The sequence below is a fragment of the Chelonoidis abingdonii genome, chromosome 2, assembly GCF_003597395.2.
Source record: "Chelonoidis abingdonii isolate Lonesome George chromosome 2, CheloAbing_2.0, whole genome shotgun sequence".
Classification (NCBI taxonomy): Eukaryota; Metazoa; Chordata; order Testudines; family Testudinidae; genus Chelonoidis; species Chelonoidis abingdonii.
Window position 1 is genome coordinate 110,841,474 of NC_133770.1, and position 16,380 is coordinate 110,857,853.

The following is a 16,380-nucleotide window of genomic DNA, read 5'->3' on the forward strand; positions in this document are numbered from 1 at the left end:
CAACCAGTTTTAATGGATTTTTGTGTGTGGAAACAGTTATATTTCTTGTATGCTTTAGAAAGACCTGGTTTTACAAAAATAAGCTGACGGTGTCCATTTAAGAACATTAGAAAATAATGGCTCTGGATTTACTTTTTTACCATCAGGGTAACTGAAATTCAGAAAGAAACTATTACAAAAAATCTAGAACATAGAAAACAAAGAGGAAAGGGGAATGTTTGGGGTGGGAAGGGCAGAAGAAACACACTGTCTACCAGCTTATGCATAAATAACACAAATGAAATTGAATTGTCAAAAATAAAGTCATTTCAGAAAATAAGATTAATTAGCAAAAGGCGAAATGATGAACATAAAAATCACAGCACAAGTACTACAACTTATTGTATGACTTTGTCATATAAAGACAAGTCATCAAATTCCAAAACAGCAGACCAAACATCCTGCAAGGCATCAGTGCTAATATTATACCGAAAAGTAACTCACTCAGGTATGGCACTGCACACTGAGACCACTGTACCATTGACAAATAATTTTATTTGTCACTCAGCACCTGTGTATGAATCAGATACAAGGTTCAAGGCTTACTATATGTGCTGATGCGTCACTAAAAACCAAAACCAAAAATACTTGTCTGTGCAACCTTAATTCGGCCCTCTTATGCGTATGCATTTTGATACAATCTTTAATTCTATGATCACATTTTCCCCCCATAGGATCTGTGCCTCATACAATATACAGAACAAATGGTGCTCACTTAGTGAGCTGCTCTTCAATGTTTTGTTCTCTTTTCACTGTTCAACGTACGGCCCTGGCCTTATTTGCAACACACTATTAAAACTCTGCTCTGAAGACAGAATTGTTTATCTACTCTTAGGCCAGGTCTACACTGCGACTTTAAATCGGTTTAATGGCCGATATACCGATTTAACGCTGTATCCGTTCACACGACGTCGTCATTAATATCGAGTTAAACGGCTCCTTAAATCGATTTCGAACTCCTCCAAACGAGAAGAGTAGCGCTAAATTCGATAGTGATAACTCGGATTAGGTCATGTGGATTGGAAATCGACGTTATTGGCCTCGGGCGGCATCCCGAGTGGCAGCACTGACCGCTCTGGACAGCAATCGACTCGGATGCAGCGGGCAGGTAAACGGAAAAGCCCGCGAACTTTTGAATTACATTCCTGCTTGCCCAGCGTGGAGCTCTGATCAGCACGGCTGGCGATGCAGTTTGAAATCGAAAAGAGCTCCAGCATAGACCGTGACGGGAGATACTAGGTCTGATCTCTGTATGGGAGACAAATCTGTTGATCTCCAGCTCCGTACAGAACACGAAATGCCAAAGCCGTTGAATAAAAAACTCCAGGAATAACAGCGCTGTGTGACAAGCGTAACGGTAAGCCAGAGACTCAATGGACGCTCATGAAGGGAGGGAAGGGGGACTACGAGGTACCATTTTTGTCGCTTTTTCTCTTGCTTGTTTTTTTCTCTTTCTTTTCTTCTTGTCTTCTTTTTTTTTCTCCTTTTTTTTTTTTTTTTTCTTTTTTTTTCTTTTTTTTTTTTTTTTTTTTTCTTTTTTTTGTGTTTTTTTTTTTTTTTTTTTTTTTGCTTTTCTTTTTTTTCTTTTTTTTTTTTCTTTTTTTTTGTTTTTTTTCTATTTCTCTTTTCTTTTTTTTTTTTTTTTATTGTTTTCTTTCTTTTTTTTTTTTGTTGTTTTTTTCTTCTTTTTTTTTTTTTTTTTTTTTTTTTTTCTGTTTTTTCTTTTTTTTTTTTTATTTTTTTTTTTTTTTTTTTTTTTTTGTTTTTTTGCCAAGCGAGCCCACAGTGCCTCTCACAGGCGCTTGAAAGGAGGTGGCAGTCTGGCTGAGCGCACAGGGGCGGCCGAGGGCAAATCACAGGGGCGGCGTTGGGTGTTCTAGGGAAACCAGCCTCAGTTATTTTCCCCCACCACTTTACTGAAAAAAATAAAGGTGCAAGATGGGCTGTTGCTATGGTGTTTGCTCCAACTGCAGCTCGCGACACAAAAGGCGCCAAAGGGTGTCTGCTGCACCCTTCACAAAGGGAGGGTGAGCGCTGTACCGCAGCACATACCTCGCGTAGTGTTTTTCTGCCCCACTTTAGGCACTGTGCTCTCTACACGCGGAAGTGGGAACTATGGGATAGCTGAGGAACAGCTACCCACAGTGCACCGCTCCTGAAATCGATGGTAGCTTTGGACCATGGACTCAAACAATCGATTTCGGGATCCCACTGTGGACGCGCTAAACCGATTTTATTAGATCTGTTTTGTAATATCGGTTTAAGCTAATTCGAAATAATCGTGCAGTGTAGACGTACCCTTAGACTTTTCTATGGCTATAGTACCTGAGAGCCTCACAGATATGAATGAATTTATTTTCACAACATTCTTCTGAGATAAGGAGAGGGCTATTATTACCCCATTTTAAAGATAGGGAACTGAGACACAGAGAGATGAAGATCAAACATTTCCATGAATTTTGGATGCTCCACATCCTAGTTTCTTCTCATATCCATCTTCTTTCTTTCCCTACCTCAGCTCCCTGCCCCACCTCCTTGTTCAGTGGTAGCACCCAGTTCCAGCTTCCCCCGTGTTTGGCTCTGTCATAAAAATACAGCTAATCGTAGCATAAAATCCCTCTTTACCCTGTAAAGAGTTAATTCCAATTTTACCTGTAAAGGGTTAAGAAGCTCAGGTAACCCAGCTGGCACCTGACCAAAAGGACAAATAAGGGGACAAGATACTTTCAAATCTGGGGTGGGGTGGGGGAGGCTTTGTCTGTCTGTTCTGTGTGCTTGGTGGAGGCAGATCAAGGAAGCAAGCAATCTAACTCCTATAGAGATAGTAAGTATTTAGCAAGGAAATATGTGAGTTTACTTTTATTTTGGCTTGTGTTTTCCTTTGTGTAAGAGGGAGGTTTATGCCTGGTTTTGTAACTTTAAGGTTTTGCCTAGAGGGGAGATCCTCTGTGTTCTTGTGTCTTTTGTTATTCTGTAAAGTACTTACCATCCCGATTTTACAGCAGTAATTCTTTTACCTTTTCTTTAATTAAAATGCTTCTTTTAAGAACCTGATTGATTTTTCATTGTTTTAAGAGCAAAGGGTTGGGTTTGTGTTCACCTGTACCAATTTGTAAGGATATTATTCTCAAGCCTCCCCAGGAAAGTGGGTGTAGGGACTTGGGGGAATATTTGGGGGAAGGTAGGGCTCCAAGTGGCCCTCCTAAATGTTTGCTTAAATCACTTGGTGGTGGCAGCATTACTTAATCCAAGGTATAAGATAGAAATTGTGCCTTGGGGAGTTTTTAATGTAAGCTGGTAAAAATAAGCTTAGGGGGTCTTCATGCAGGTCCCCACATCTGTACCCTAAAGTTCAGGGTGGGGAGGGAACCCTGACAGGCTCTCACATCCCATTTCCCTTGCCTGACCAGCTGCAGTCTAGCAAAAGGAGTCTGGTGAATTTACTTTGCCCTTAAAACATTTCAGTCATGCAGCTTCCGCCTCCAATCTGACTGGGAGCGAGTAGAGGAGGCATTGAGAGCACAGGAAAGGAAGGCTCTCTGCTCTCAGTAGAGGTGCCCAGTTCTACCTGGGCCTATAGCAGTGATTAAAAGGGAAAGCCCCTGGGCTGCAGCATGTCTAGTTGCTCTGTGGGGCTGGCATATGCCATGTGCAGTCTGGTCAGCACTAGGAACTGTGAGAGACTCTTGAGCGTGCTCAGTGAGGAGAGAATCTGTTAAACTGCAAAAGTCTCTATTGAACATGTGCAAATAGTGATTTCTTGAAGGCTTATCACTTGGCTAAATTGGGGTGGATTGTCAGCTCAAACTACCAAATCTCTCAAGGCTTTGTTTCCAAATATCAGAAGTCCTTTTTCAGCTTTGGCAGACAGTGAGATACAAGTTTAAAAATAACATCATCCTGACTACCATCTTGTTTTATTTTCCACCTTATTTTGTCTTGCCTGTCAAAGGAATAAAATATCACTCTCACAGCAAGAAAATAGTGCTCTGAGAGTAAATTTTTATAGGTTTTATTCACATCCTTTAATTGTGCCACATGAGTAAGAACAAATAGCTGTTAAAAATAGCAGCAGTGGATTAAAGCCTGCAGGAAAACAGTGGTGTATAAATATTTTCCAAATTAGATCAGTGAACAAAGCTAGCTGGGGAGTTCAACATTTTTAAAATGTCTCTTCACACCAGAGTTTACACCAGTACAAGGACCAGCTGGATATTTTGTCTGCCTCAGAGTGCTACCAACACATTTTTCAGCATACTTTGCAGACGAGCTAAGCTGTCAAACATATCTGACATTGCTTATGTTGCAGAATAAGAGAACCCTGCTTCTGGGTTAGGAGAGGTCTTGAATGTTTGTAGAGCCAGTGCCTCCTCTGAAGTGCATTTGTCTATGTACAGAAAAATTTGCTGTTCAATAAATGTATTAGCACCATCTTTTATTAAGGTTGCCTGATGCTTTGTGTCAGGGATGTGCCTTTTGCCATCCCTGTGACAGTCCATTCAAATTTGGCTTAAGTTATGAGCCTTTAAAATAATTGCAGTTCACTCATGCTTAGTAGAGACTTGCTAGAACTCTGCAGCTAAATTTACCAAAGATTCTATCTGCACTGAGAATGCTCCAGCCAGGGGTGGTTCTAGGTATTTTGTCGCCCCAAACATGGCAGGCAGGCTGCCTTCTGCGGCTTGCCTGCGGGAGGTCCACAGTCCCGCGGATTCAACGGCAGCCTGCGGAGGTCTGCCGAAGCCACGGGACCAGTGGACCCTCCGCAGCCATGTCCCGAAGGCAGCCTGCCTGCCACCCTCGCAGAGACTGGCAGAGCACCCCCCATGGCTTGCTGCCCCAGGCCCACGCTGGTGCCTGGAGCCACCCCTGGCTTCAGCCCAGGGCTGAAACAAAACAATGGGACTTTCGCTGCTAACTCATTCCCAGGCTGCTGTGGGTTGGAGTTGGGTACCAGACATTATAGCAGAGAGACTTTTCCTCTTCGGCTTTCAGTGCCACTCCCACCCCCACCATCCTCTAATGCACAAGCAGGGTGGAGAAGAAGCTGCCTGATTTGAATACAAAGGGGACAAGAGCTGGGGCAGAGGAGTAGATTGTGACAAGGAGCATGGGGAAGAAGACTTGGACTGCAAGCTGGCAGAGGGAGGAAGCTGGGGAATCTGGGACTGGGAGTGAGAGGTAAAGACTTGGATTGGCTGGATAAAGATACTAAGACTGGGAGCTAGGAAGTGAACTGGGGAGGTGGATTGGGGACCACTAGGTGAGGGGAAAGTCAGATAGATTGAAGAGCTAAAGGAGAAGAATGGAACTGTCTGAGCCAGGAGATTGGGACTCAGGACTGGTGGGGGCAAGAGACAGATCAGACAAGGACCCAGGTTGTGGGGGACGAAATCGGACTGGGTGGGCAAATAGATTAAGACAAGAAGCTAACAGTAGGGGGACGCTGACACTGGGTAAGGAGCCCAAGGAGAGAGGATAAGACTGAGATCCGGTGAGGATGGGGAATGTGGAGTGGGAGGACAACTGTAGGCTGGGGGAATGGACAGAGACAGATCAGATGAGAAATCAGGAGGGCAGAAATGGGATTGACTGGGTAAGAAGAGGGAGGCATGTAGCTGGGGAGGTGGGGAAAAACTGGAAATGGCTGGGCAAAAAGAAGGGAACAGACTAGGAGTGGCTGTACAAGGAAATTGAGACTGGATGAATAGTCTCAGGAGTGGAGATTGGGACTGTCTAGGTGAGGAGAAGAGATTTGAGGCAAGGCGCCAGGGATGGGAAAGAGGCAGGACTGGAACAAGGTTGGAGGCAGTGGGCCAAAAGCTTGTGGGAAATGGGCAGAAGAGCCTGAGCCCACTATAGCACACTTTCCTCCAGAATCTGCAAAATTATATAAAATTCCCGAATCTTCCTATTTCTGTACTGTCAAAAATATCAGTGAAACACACTGGCACCACATGTGCCTCATTCCTCTCCAATGCCAGTCCAGACTCCAATGCCAGAATGACACCTACCTGTGTTATAATTTATTTTGTTAGGTCAAGGGGCAGATATCTGTGCGGTAGATCTTAAGGTTCCAACCCTATATGGGTGTCAATATGATGCCACATGATGGAATGTCTGTCTGCATTTTAAACACCTATAAAATTATGTGTGTGTGTGTACACACATGCACACAAATTATGTTATAAGAACATTATTAAGGTTGGAAAGTCAAGCACTCAAAAGTTATGAAATGTCAGAATTATGGTGTCCATGAAGCCTTAAGTTAGCCGTCTTCTGCATATGTATTCACACAGTTGTTAATCACATGATCACATACTATTTTTCCCACACGACCTTTGCATCACTCAGTGCACAGAATGGACCTGTTCTGAGGATTAATCAAGATTGTTCAGTGAAGAAAATGGGTGTCTGTTGTAATCCTGCTTCATTTGTTGCAGAAATTTGAAGATGTGTAGTGAATGAGGCAGGGAGTTGCAGGAAGAGAAAAGAAGGGGAGGGGAAAGCTGTTGAATGTGGTCCTGGAGAAATGGATTCTATATGTGCCTCTGCCATGTAGTTCCTGTGTGATGCTGAGCAAGTCACTTAAACCAGACTTTTCACAGAGGGTCACTACTTGCATGTTACTCATTTTCTGGGGCCTGACCTAAAATCTTAGGATCTGATTAGCAGAAGTACTGAGCACTTGCAAACAGTGGGATCCTGCAAGGTGGCAGGGTCCTAGATCCCAGGCTCTAGCCTGAGCCAGGATGTCTATAGTTTTATTACACTGCAAGCCTGATTCAGCTGATGGGGGCCAGCAATGGATGTTTTATTGCAGTATAGACATACCCTAGGGGTTCCCCTATCTTCCTTACACTGGTATAAAAGAGAACTAGCTTCTCTGAAGTCAATGGAGTTACCACAGTGAAAAATCAGAATTGGGCCTATTTCCTACATCTATATACTGTACACAAGAGCTTTCGTCAATGGTCTACAACTGCATAATGTAAATTATTTCATGGATGAAATAAAATGTTAATATCCAAAGCAATAACAATGTGAAAAAAGTTTTCTGATATAATCTAATATATATTCTGGCAATGGAGGAGATTTTAGGAGTAGAAGGTACAAGGAATGCTCTTGAAGGAAACATTTCATACTTTTCTAACTACTGTAAATTGTCCCACTATTTGATTAGACCAGAGAATGAAAGGCAAATCTGAATTAGGGAATATAGAGAATTAACATGAACACAATGAAGAAGTGTCAGACAATCTTGCTTTATATAATTTTACACACACACACGAGCACACACAAATGTTAACTTTATTAAGATGGTAAAGTCAAGTACTCAACAAGTTAGGAAAAGACAGTTAAGTTGCTCCATCAATTCAACCCCATAGTGTGTATGCATTATTTATGATATAATCTGTAATTACATGATCACATGCTATTCTGTGCACAGGTAGGGCAGCACTCACTTAATGAGCAGATATTCAGTATTTTGTTTGCTCCTCATTCTTCAGTCTGTGTCCCATGCATTATATGTGGCATGCTATTCAAACCCTGCTCTGTAGCCAAAATTATTTATCTGTTCGTGGGCTGTTGTATGGCACTCATCAATACAGTACCTGAGTGCCTCACAAACAATTTTTTTTCACCACACCTCTGTGAAATAAGGCAATATTATTTCCATTTTACAGGTGGAGAACTGGGGCATAGAGAGATTAAGATCATAAGTATCCACTAAGTCTTGTTGCCCAATTTGAGACATCTAAGGTATGTCTATTCTGAAATGTAAGCCAGGGTTCAGACTCAGGCTCAAGCCAAACCTCCACCTGGTCTACAGACATATTGCGCTAGCCCAGGGCTTGGACCCTCAGTCACAGGACCCAATGGTGGAGGAGCATCAAGCCTGAGTCAAACCAGGACCAATGGTCAAACCCCATTGCTTTGCAGTCTAGACACAGCCCATCCTGACTCATGCTCTGGAAAACTGCCAAAATTATTCCAAAATCCCACAGCTCACTTTTTGTCCACTGGACCATCCAGTTTGGTGGACGGTCAAGGTTTCCCACATGGAACATCAAAAAAGGGTGAGAGTGACCACATTTTGGGAGGGTTCTAGGAAGTCTGGGCTATGGGTGGTTGGCTCAGGCCTACATAATGCAGTGTAGATTCTGGAAGCCCAGGCTGGGAATCAAAGTTCAATAATTCCTAATCTGGGGTTACAAAGGAGTGTAGATGCTCAAGATTTAGGTTAACAATCCCAGGATATGCTAACTCAAGTTTTACTAACCCCGGGCTTACATTGCAGTGGATATGATCTTACTTACAGGGGACCCCGCAGGATCCTAAGAGTTAGGCACACAAATCCCATTGAAATTCAGTAGGAGTTAAGCAACTAACTCACCATCTCCTTTGAAAATCTCAGGCCTCGTCTACACTATGCGTTTAAATCGATTTAAAGAGCTTTAAATCGATTTAACGCTGTACCCGTCCACACTACAACGCCCTTTATATCGATATAAAGGGCTCTTTAAATCGATTTCTGTACTCCTCCCCGACGAGAGGAGTAGCGCTAAATTCGACATTAACATATCGGATTACGGTTAGTGTGGACGGAAATCGACGTTATTGGCCTCCGGGCGGTATCCCACAGTGCACCACTGACCGCTCTGGACAGCAATCTGAACTCGGATGCAGCGGGCAGGTAAACAGGAAAAGCCCCGCGAACTTTTGAATTACATTTCCTGTTTGCCCAGCGTGGAGCTCTGATCAGCACGGGTGGCGATGCAGTCTCAAATCCAAAAAGAGCTCCAGCATGGACCGTACGGGAGATACTAGATCTGATCGCTGTATGGGGAGACAAATCTGTTGTATCAGAGCTCCGTTACAGAACACGAAATGCCAAAGCGTTTGAAAAAAAATCTCCAGGATACACAGCGCTGCGTGACAAGCGTAACGGGAAGCCAGAGACTCAAATGGACGCTCATGGATGGAGGGGGTACTGAGGACTCCAGCTATCCCACAGTCCACAGCAGTCTCTGAAAAGTATTTGCATTCTTGGCTGAGCTCCCAATGTCTGTAGGTTCAAACACAGTGTCTGGCGTGGTTCAGGGAATAGCTCCTCAGTTTCTTTCCCCCCCACCACCACGTGAAAGAAAAGGGAAAGAAATCAGTTCTTGACTTCTTTCAATGTCACCCTATGTGTACTGAATGCTGCTGGTAGACGCGATGCTGCAGCAGTGAAGAGCAGTATCCGCTCCTCTCCCCTTCCCCGGTGGTAGACGGTACAATATGACTGATATCCGTCGTCGCCATCAGCCCGTGAGTGCTCCTGGCTGGCCTCAGGTGAGGCTGGCCAGGGGCGCCTGGGTAAAAATGGGAATGACTCCCAGTTACTCCCAGTAGATGGTACAGAACGGCTGGTAACCGTCTTCATCATAGCAACTGGGGGCTGAGCTTCATCAGCCCCCTCCCTTTCCTGTGTAAAGAAAAGATTCTGTACTGCCTGGACTGTCATAGCCCCAGGAGGCTGCCTCCCCCTCATTTTATCTCACTAACAAGTCTCTGTTTCTTATTCCTGCATTCTTTATAACTTCATGACACAAATGGGGGGGGACACTGCCACGGTAGCCCAGGAAGGTTGGGGGAGGAGGGAAGCAACGGGTGGGGTTGTTGCAGGGGCACCCCCTGTGAATACTGACACGGAGCAGCTGTGCTCTGATACACTGGTCCTCTAATACACTTGCCCCTTATTCTAGGCAGGACTGACTCTATTTTTAGAAACCATAAGGGAGGGATTGACTCAGTCCCAAGTGAGTCAATCCCAATTTTGCTTTTGCGTTGCGCCCCCGGCCGATTTCAGCCAGGGGCACTCATGATAGCAGCGGACAGTACAGAGGGGGAGAGATAACCGTCATCTCATTGCCAGTTTTCTCCGGCAGTAGACGGTACAGAACGACCGGTAACCATCTCTGCTATCATTGCAAAAGCAAGTGAATGCTGCTGTGTAGCGCTGGAGTATCGCCTCTCTCTCCGCGGCATCCAGTACACATACGGTGCCAGAAAAAAAAAAAGCTGAACGGGCTCCATGGTTGCCGTGCTATGGCGTCTGCCAGGGCAATCCAGGGAAAAACGGCGCGAAAGGATTGTCAGCTGATGTTTTCCCGGAGGAAGGAATGACTGACGACATTTACCCAGAACCACCCGCGACAATAATGATTCAACCCAGAATTCCAAGGGGCGGGGGAGACTGCGGGAACTATGGGATAGCTATGGAAGAGCTACTCACAGTGCAACGCTTCAGAAATCGACGTTAGCCTCAGACCATGGACGCACAACGCTGAATTACTGTGCCTACTGTAGCCGCATGAAATCGAATTTATAATATCAGTTTTATAAAACCGATTTTAGCTAATTCGATATTATCCCGTAGTGTAAACGTGGCCTCAGGCATAACTGTAACGTATGCCTTCAGTAGCACTGTATTTCTATGTATATATTAATATTTACGTATATCCCTTTCCTTCTTTCCTTTTGTTAGTCTAAGTTGTTTATTTCAAACGAACAAACAAACAAAAAAAGACAGTGTCTGGGGGCTGTGCTGCCTGCCAAACACATGGGCCTTCAAAATAGCAGCAAAAAAACACAAGTTAATGGAGCCCAAGTCTGGGAAGCATTTTTGTATTCTATTTTATACATGCTCTTACACCATGTTCATCATCATAGTATCTAATGCACTACTGGTAGGTACTCAAAGACAACATGACTAATTTCTGTTCCATGCTCCTCCCCTCCTCCCGCTCCTCCTCAGGGACAAGTGTGTGCAGTGGAGTGTCTTGCCCAGACCTCTACAGCACAGTACAAGCTCATATAAAGTCCAAAATGATATGCACAAATCCTGTTATCTCAAATGTAGTTTCCCAAACACTTCAATCCAAGCACACTGGTTGTGCTAAAACAAAACAAGTTTATTAACTACAGATAGATTTGAAATGATTATAAGTAATGAGGCGTAAAAGTAAAAAATTATTACAAAGAAATAAAACGAATACCTAACTTAACAGGCTAAATAAATTCAAAGCAAAAGGCCTCTCTCACCACACGTTTTAGCAATCTTACTGGCTGAATTCCTTTCTGCCAAGATCCCTCCCCAGTCCAAAAATGCTTCCTTTGTCCTTCAGGCACCATCAATGCCATGAGTAGAAATGAAGGGAAGAGATATTTGAGGGCATCTGTTCCCCTTTCTGATAGTTCTCTTTTTCTTTGAAAATCATCTCCAGCTTAATTTCAGGAAACACAAAGTCTGTGGAGACAGGAACCTCTAGCTGTTTCTTTGCCAAAATGTAGATTTCTCGCTCACACATTATGTACAAAATTCACAAGACATACTTTGTATGAAGACTTGTAAAAAGGATGAACATAGGGATGCAGACTGTCACAGCTGGCCCCTGAGAAAATTTTGTTTTCTGCACAGACATGCATTGCCGTTATTACAAAAACTTCAACTGTGCTCAAGGTCCCATTCCTAGTGCAAATGAATACACTCATGTCACTGCCTCTTGAGGTGGTCTCTCAAAGGGCCTCAACTTCTTCAACTTATTTTTCTGTCAGTCAGGTCAGTTCCTGGACCTTCACCTTCAGTTAAGCCTGTTAGTTCTTCACATTTGGGGCTTGCTCTCTCTTTCAGTCTCCAGGCTGTTTTCTTGGAGGCCGGCTGCTGCAGGACTGTCACCACCTTGATGTTCCAGGCCTTTCTGCCTCCATTTCCTTCATTGTATTCTCCCCTTTACAGCAGGTCTTGTTTCTTTTATTGTTTGCAGCTGTGGGTGCCTGCATCCATGATTGGCTGCTCTGGCACCTGTGTGGGCTTGTGATCAAGTCGCTTGTTTGTAAACAGGAGAGACTCTCCTCCTCCCCACTCTGTGTGTAGAACCCCATTGCAACTAGCCAGTTCATACCAGATTTTACCACAGTGGCAGAATCTATTACAGGATTCACAATGTCATACGCGCTGCTCATACATAGGGCAAAGAGTGAGCACATTAAATTGTTCCAGGTGTAAAGGAGAATGTCAGGTGTCAAGGTGTTCACATGTTCAAAGCTTGCTAGCAACAACAGCTGAGAGTTCATGCTTGTCTGGTTGACCTTGGAGTCATTTTAGCTAAGCTGCTAGAGTGTGAATACAAGCCAGTTTCTTATGCCAGAAGGCTGTTAACAGATGTAGGGAAGGTAACATTCAGACACAGACAAGGAAGCATTGACAGTAATTTGGAGATTGGAAATCTTTGACATGTGCTGTATGCTATGCACTTTGGTCTCACTGCTGATAGCTTATTGGCCTATACAGCAGGATTGGAATATATAGGCTTTCTCAAACCAAGAATCCTAGTAGGACAGACTCAGCCCATATCCTGCTATGAAGTTCAGTGTGTGAGAGGTCATTCGGATGACACTTTCAAAACCAAGGTTCTCCTAGCTAAGTTTATTAAAGACATCTCAGCCATTTTTCTGTCATCCCATGGACTTTATGGAACGAGTAAAAGTTTTCCTGGAAAGCTTGACCAAAATGTCTCTTTCTTCACACTATAGAAAATTGTTCTCTGTGTCAATTAGTTACTAACCTCAACTGCAGAATCATACACTGATAGAAATGTAAGGCTGAAAAGGATCACAAGAAGCCATTTAGTTCAGTCCTCTTGTCTGAAGCAGGACTGAGACCATCCCTAGACATACCTAGAGCATCCCTCACAGGTACGTGTTTAACCTGTTTTTAACCCCTCCCTCCCCCTTGGTAACCTGTTCCAGTATTTAACTATCCTTATAGTTAGAACATTTCCCCCAATATTTAACCTAAATCTCCCTTGCTGCAGATTAAGGTGATTACTTCTTGTCCTTCAGTTACTCCTATGTCTTAGTGCACCCTAAAATATTAGACTTTTTTGCAACTGGATCATACTTTGGCTCATATTAAATCTGTGATCCGAATTAATCCCCAGATCCTTTTCTATGATAGTACGGCTTAGCAAAGTTATTCCCCATTTTGTATTTGCATATTTGATTGTTCCTCTGTAAGTATAGTATTGTCTTTATTTAATCTTGTTGACTTCAGACCAATTCTCCAATTTGTCAAGGTCATTTTGAATTGTAGTCCGGACCTCTAAAGAGCAACCCCCTCGCTTAATATGATCAACAAATTCTATAAGCATACTCTCCACTCCATTTTCTAAGTCATTAATGAAAATATTGAATAGTACCAGATCCAGGACAGACCTCTGTGGGAACCAGACTAGATATGTCCTCCCAGGTTGACAATGAACCATTGATAACTACTTTTTCACGATGGGATTTTTTTCAACCAGTTGTGCACCCAGTGTCATGTGGGATTGTGTCAAAAGCCTTACTAAAATCAAGTCTATCACTTCCCTTCATCCACTAGGCCAATAAATCTGTCAAAGAAGGAAATTAGTTTGGTTTGGCATGATTTACTCTTGACAAATCCATGATGGCTATTCTTTATAATCTATTGTCCTCTAGGTTTTTAAAAATTGATTGTTTAATAATTTATTCCAGTATCTTTCTACATATTGAAGTTGGGCTGATCGTTCTATAATTCCCTGGGTCTTCATTGTTCCCCTTTTACAAGACAGGTCCTTTGTCTGCCCTTCTTCAGTCCTCTGGGACCTCACTCATTTTCCATGAGTTCTTGAAGATATTCTCTAAAGGTTCTAAGGTTGCTTCAGCTAGTCCCTTAAGTACTTTAGGGTGAATTACATCAGGCCTTTCAACCTTGCAACTTCTCTAAATATTCTCTCATCTGTTCTTTCCCTATTTTGGCTTGTGTTCTTTTCCCCTTATTGTTAATATTAATTGTGTTGCGTATCTGGTCACAATTAACCTTTTCAGCGAAGATTGACATAAAATAGGCATTAAACAGCACAGCCTTGTTGGTGTTCTCCATTACTAGCTCTTTTTTTCCTGTTAAGTAGTGGACCTACACTTCGTCTTGCATTTGCTTCTAATAAATTTTAGAATCCTTTCTTATTGCCTTATATGTCCCTTGCTAGATGTAACTTATTTTATGCCGTAGCCTTTCTGATTTTGTCCCTCTCTGCTTGCACTCTCCTTTTGTACTCAAGTTTCTAGTTTTGGGCAGGATTCCTTTTTGATTTTCAGGTCATTAAAGAGCTTCTGAGGCAGCCATATTATTATTATTATCACTATTATTATTGCTATCTTTCCTTCACATCGGGAGACTTTACTGCTATGCTGGTGGCCCTTCATTTAATGTGACATAATTTGTGAAAAAGGCACTACCTCAGTATAAAATAACGCGCCATCCTTGATGTTCTATATTCCACCAAATTAAAAACATTTAAATGTACATCTTGTACTTTCAGCCTGACTGGTACTGTACATAGTCTGATAGAGTGTAAGTCAAGTTAGATCAATGATGGTAATGGTGTTCTCAGTCTGACTACAGAAATAGATCCCTTCAATACTGAGAAAATATACTTATTTTTCATAATAAAATATCCACGACAATGTTCCTTCTGGATATCAGTAGACCTGAAGATCAGTACGAACTAAGGGCCTTTAGAACAAGAACAGTTGTGGCTGGAATGAACCACTATGCTACAACCGGCTTTGTAGACCAGAATTAGCTGTCAGCATTTTCTCAACAAGATAGCACAAACAGAAAGGGTGCTGTGCATATGAAACACAGGGAGAAAAGATGTGGTAGACAGAGATCTGACAGACAGGTTGAAAAACTGATTTCTCTTTGCCAGACAAGCAGATTGCTGGAGCTCTGCCATAAATGCAGAGTTCTCCCTGAAACATGACAAGAGATGGGTGAATACTACAGAAAATACCAAGCCCACGGATATTCACTTGCATTTTTTAATAAATTTGCTTCAAATCTCTTTGCCTTCAGAAAATATTTGAGTAAACAAATTTCCTGGCATGAATGTTTGATGAAATATTATAAGCAAACATTTCATTGTATTCATAAAAAGCAAATTGTGAATTTATATCTACAAATATAAATCAGAAAGTGGATTCTAAGAATTATGTTCATCCAGTCAGAGAGCAGATGTTTATTACATGGCCTACTATCTGTAGAACAATCAAAACAATGCAAATGGGACTCACTATGTAATTCCTGAACGTAATGCAGAAAATATTAAAGGAACAATGGGGGTGGGGGCAGGAAATTCAACCAAATAGAAATATTTCTGTGTACAATTTGCAAACCTAAAATGAGGCAGCATTTATCAAATACATCCTTACAAATTATTTGTCCATCTCTGATAGTGCTCTGAGTTCTACTGAGTAAAAAGTACTATCTAAGACCTAGATGTGGGTATTAATATCATGAAATATCAACACATTGTTATAGACAACTGGCGACCCTCTCTTACTGTAGGGAAATTTTTGTGGGCGCATTATTGTTATTTATTATTGGTACTAATGCAGTACCCACACTGCAGTTTCCAGGATTTGTGTAGTTGTTGCCTGAATCCTGAAAACAGCTTCTCCCTTTTTGTTAATGATTTCTGAATAGTTTACAGATCTCTCTTATGTGGTAGATTGTTGATATCTCTAATTGCATTCAGAGATATAATTAATAACAAACATTTACCCAGCTTTATCCAGTCCTGCAAGGGGCTCTGTATCAGCAGACTCTTGCATACAAATGGAGCCCAATTGGGTATGTCTACACTGCATCGGAGAGTAAATCTCCCAGCCTGATTAGACAGACTCAAATTAGCTTCACTTTAGGGAGCACACTAAAAATAGTAGTGTGGATGTTGCAGCTCTGGCTAGCTCATACCCCAGGGTTAGGTGGGCTTAAGAGCCTAAGTGGCAATGTCCTCACTGCTATTTTTAGCATATTAGTTTGAGTTGAGTGAGCTGGAGTCTGTCTATTCAGGCAGGTAGTCTGTCTACTCCTACCTGCAGTGTAGACATAGCCATTGGCTTTATTGGAACTTTGTTCGGGTGCAGGGATCTGTGTGCACGCAGCTCATTAAAGAACTGTGGCCTTATCATGGAACACATTTGCAATCTTTCAGATCACCAGTGTAGGAACTAATGTGAAGGCATTTTTGAGGAATATGTCTTTGGCCAACATTGAATTTGAACTAAAGTCATTTTTAACAGTCCTGCATTTTCAATGAAATAAGAACAGCAGCATTGAGTCCATCTAGCCCTGTATCCTGTTTTCCTATAGTGATGTCAGGGACTGCAGATCTCAAACACTGTGCCACAGGCCTATTTTACACTAGTAAGTTCTAACCTGCTACCCAGTGACCTGCTAACTGTCATCAGAATAGGAACTGAACTATG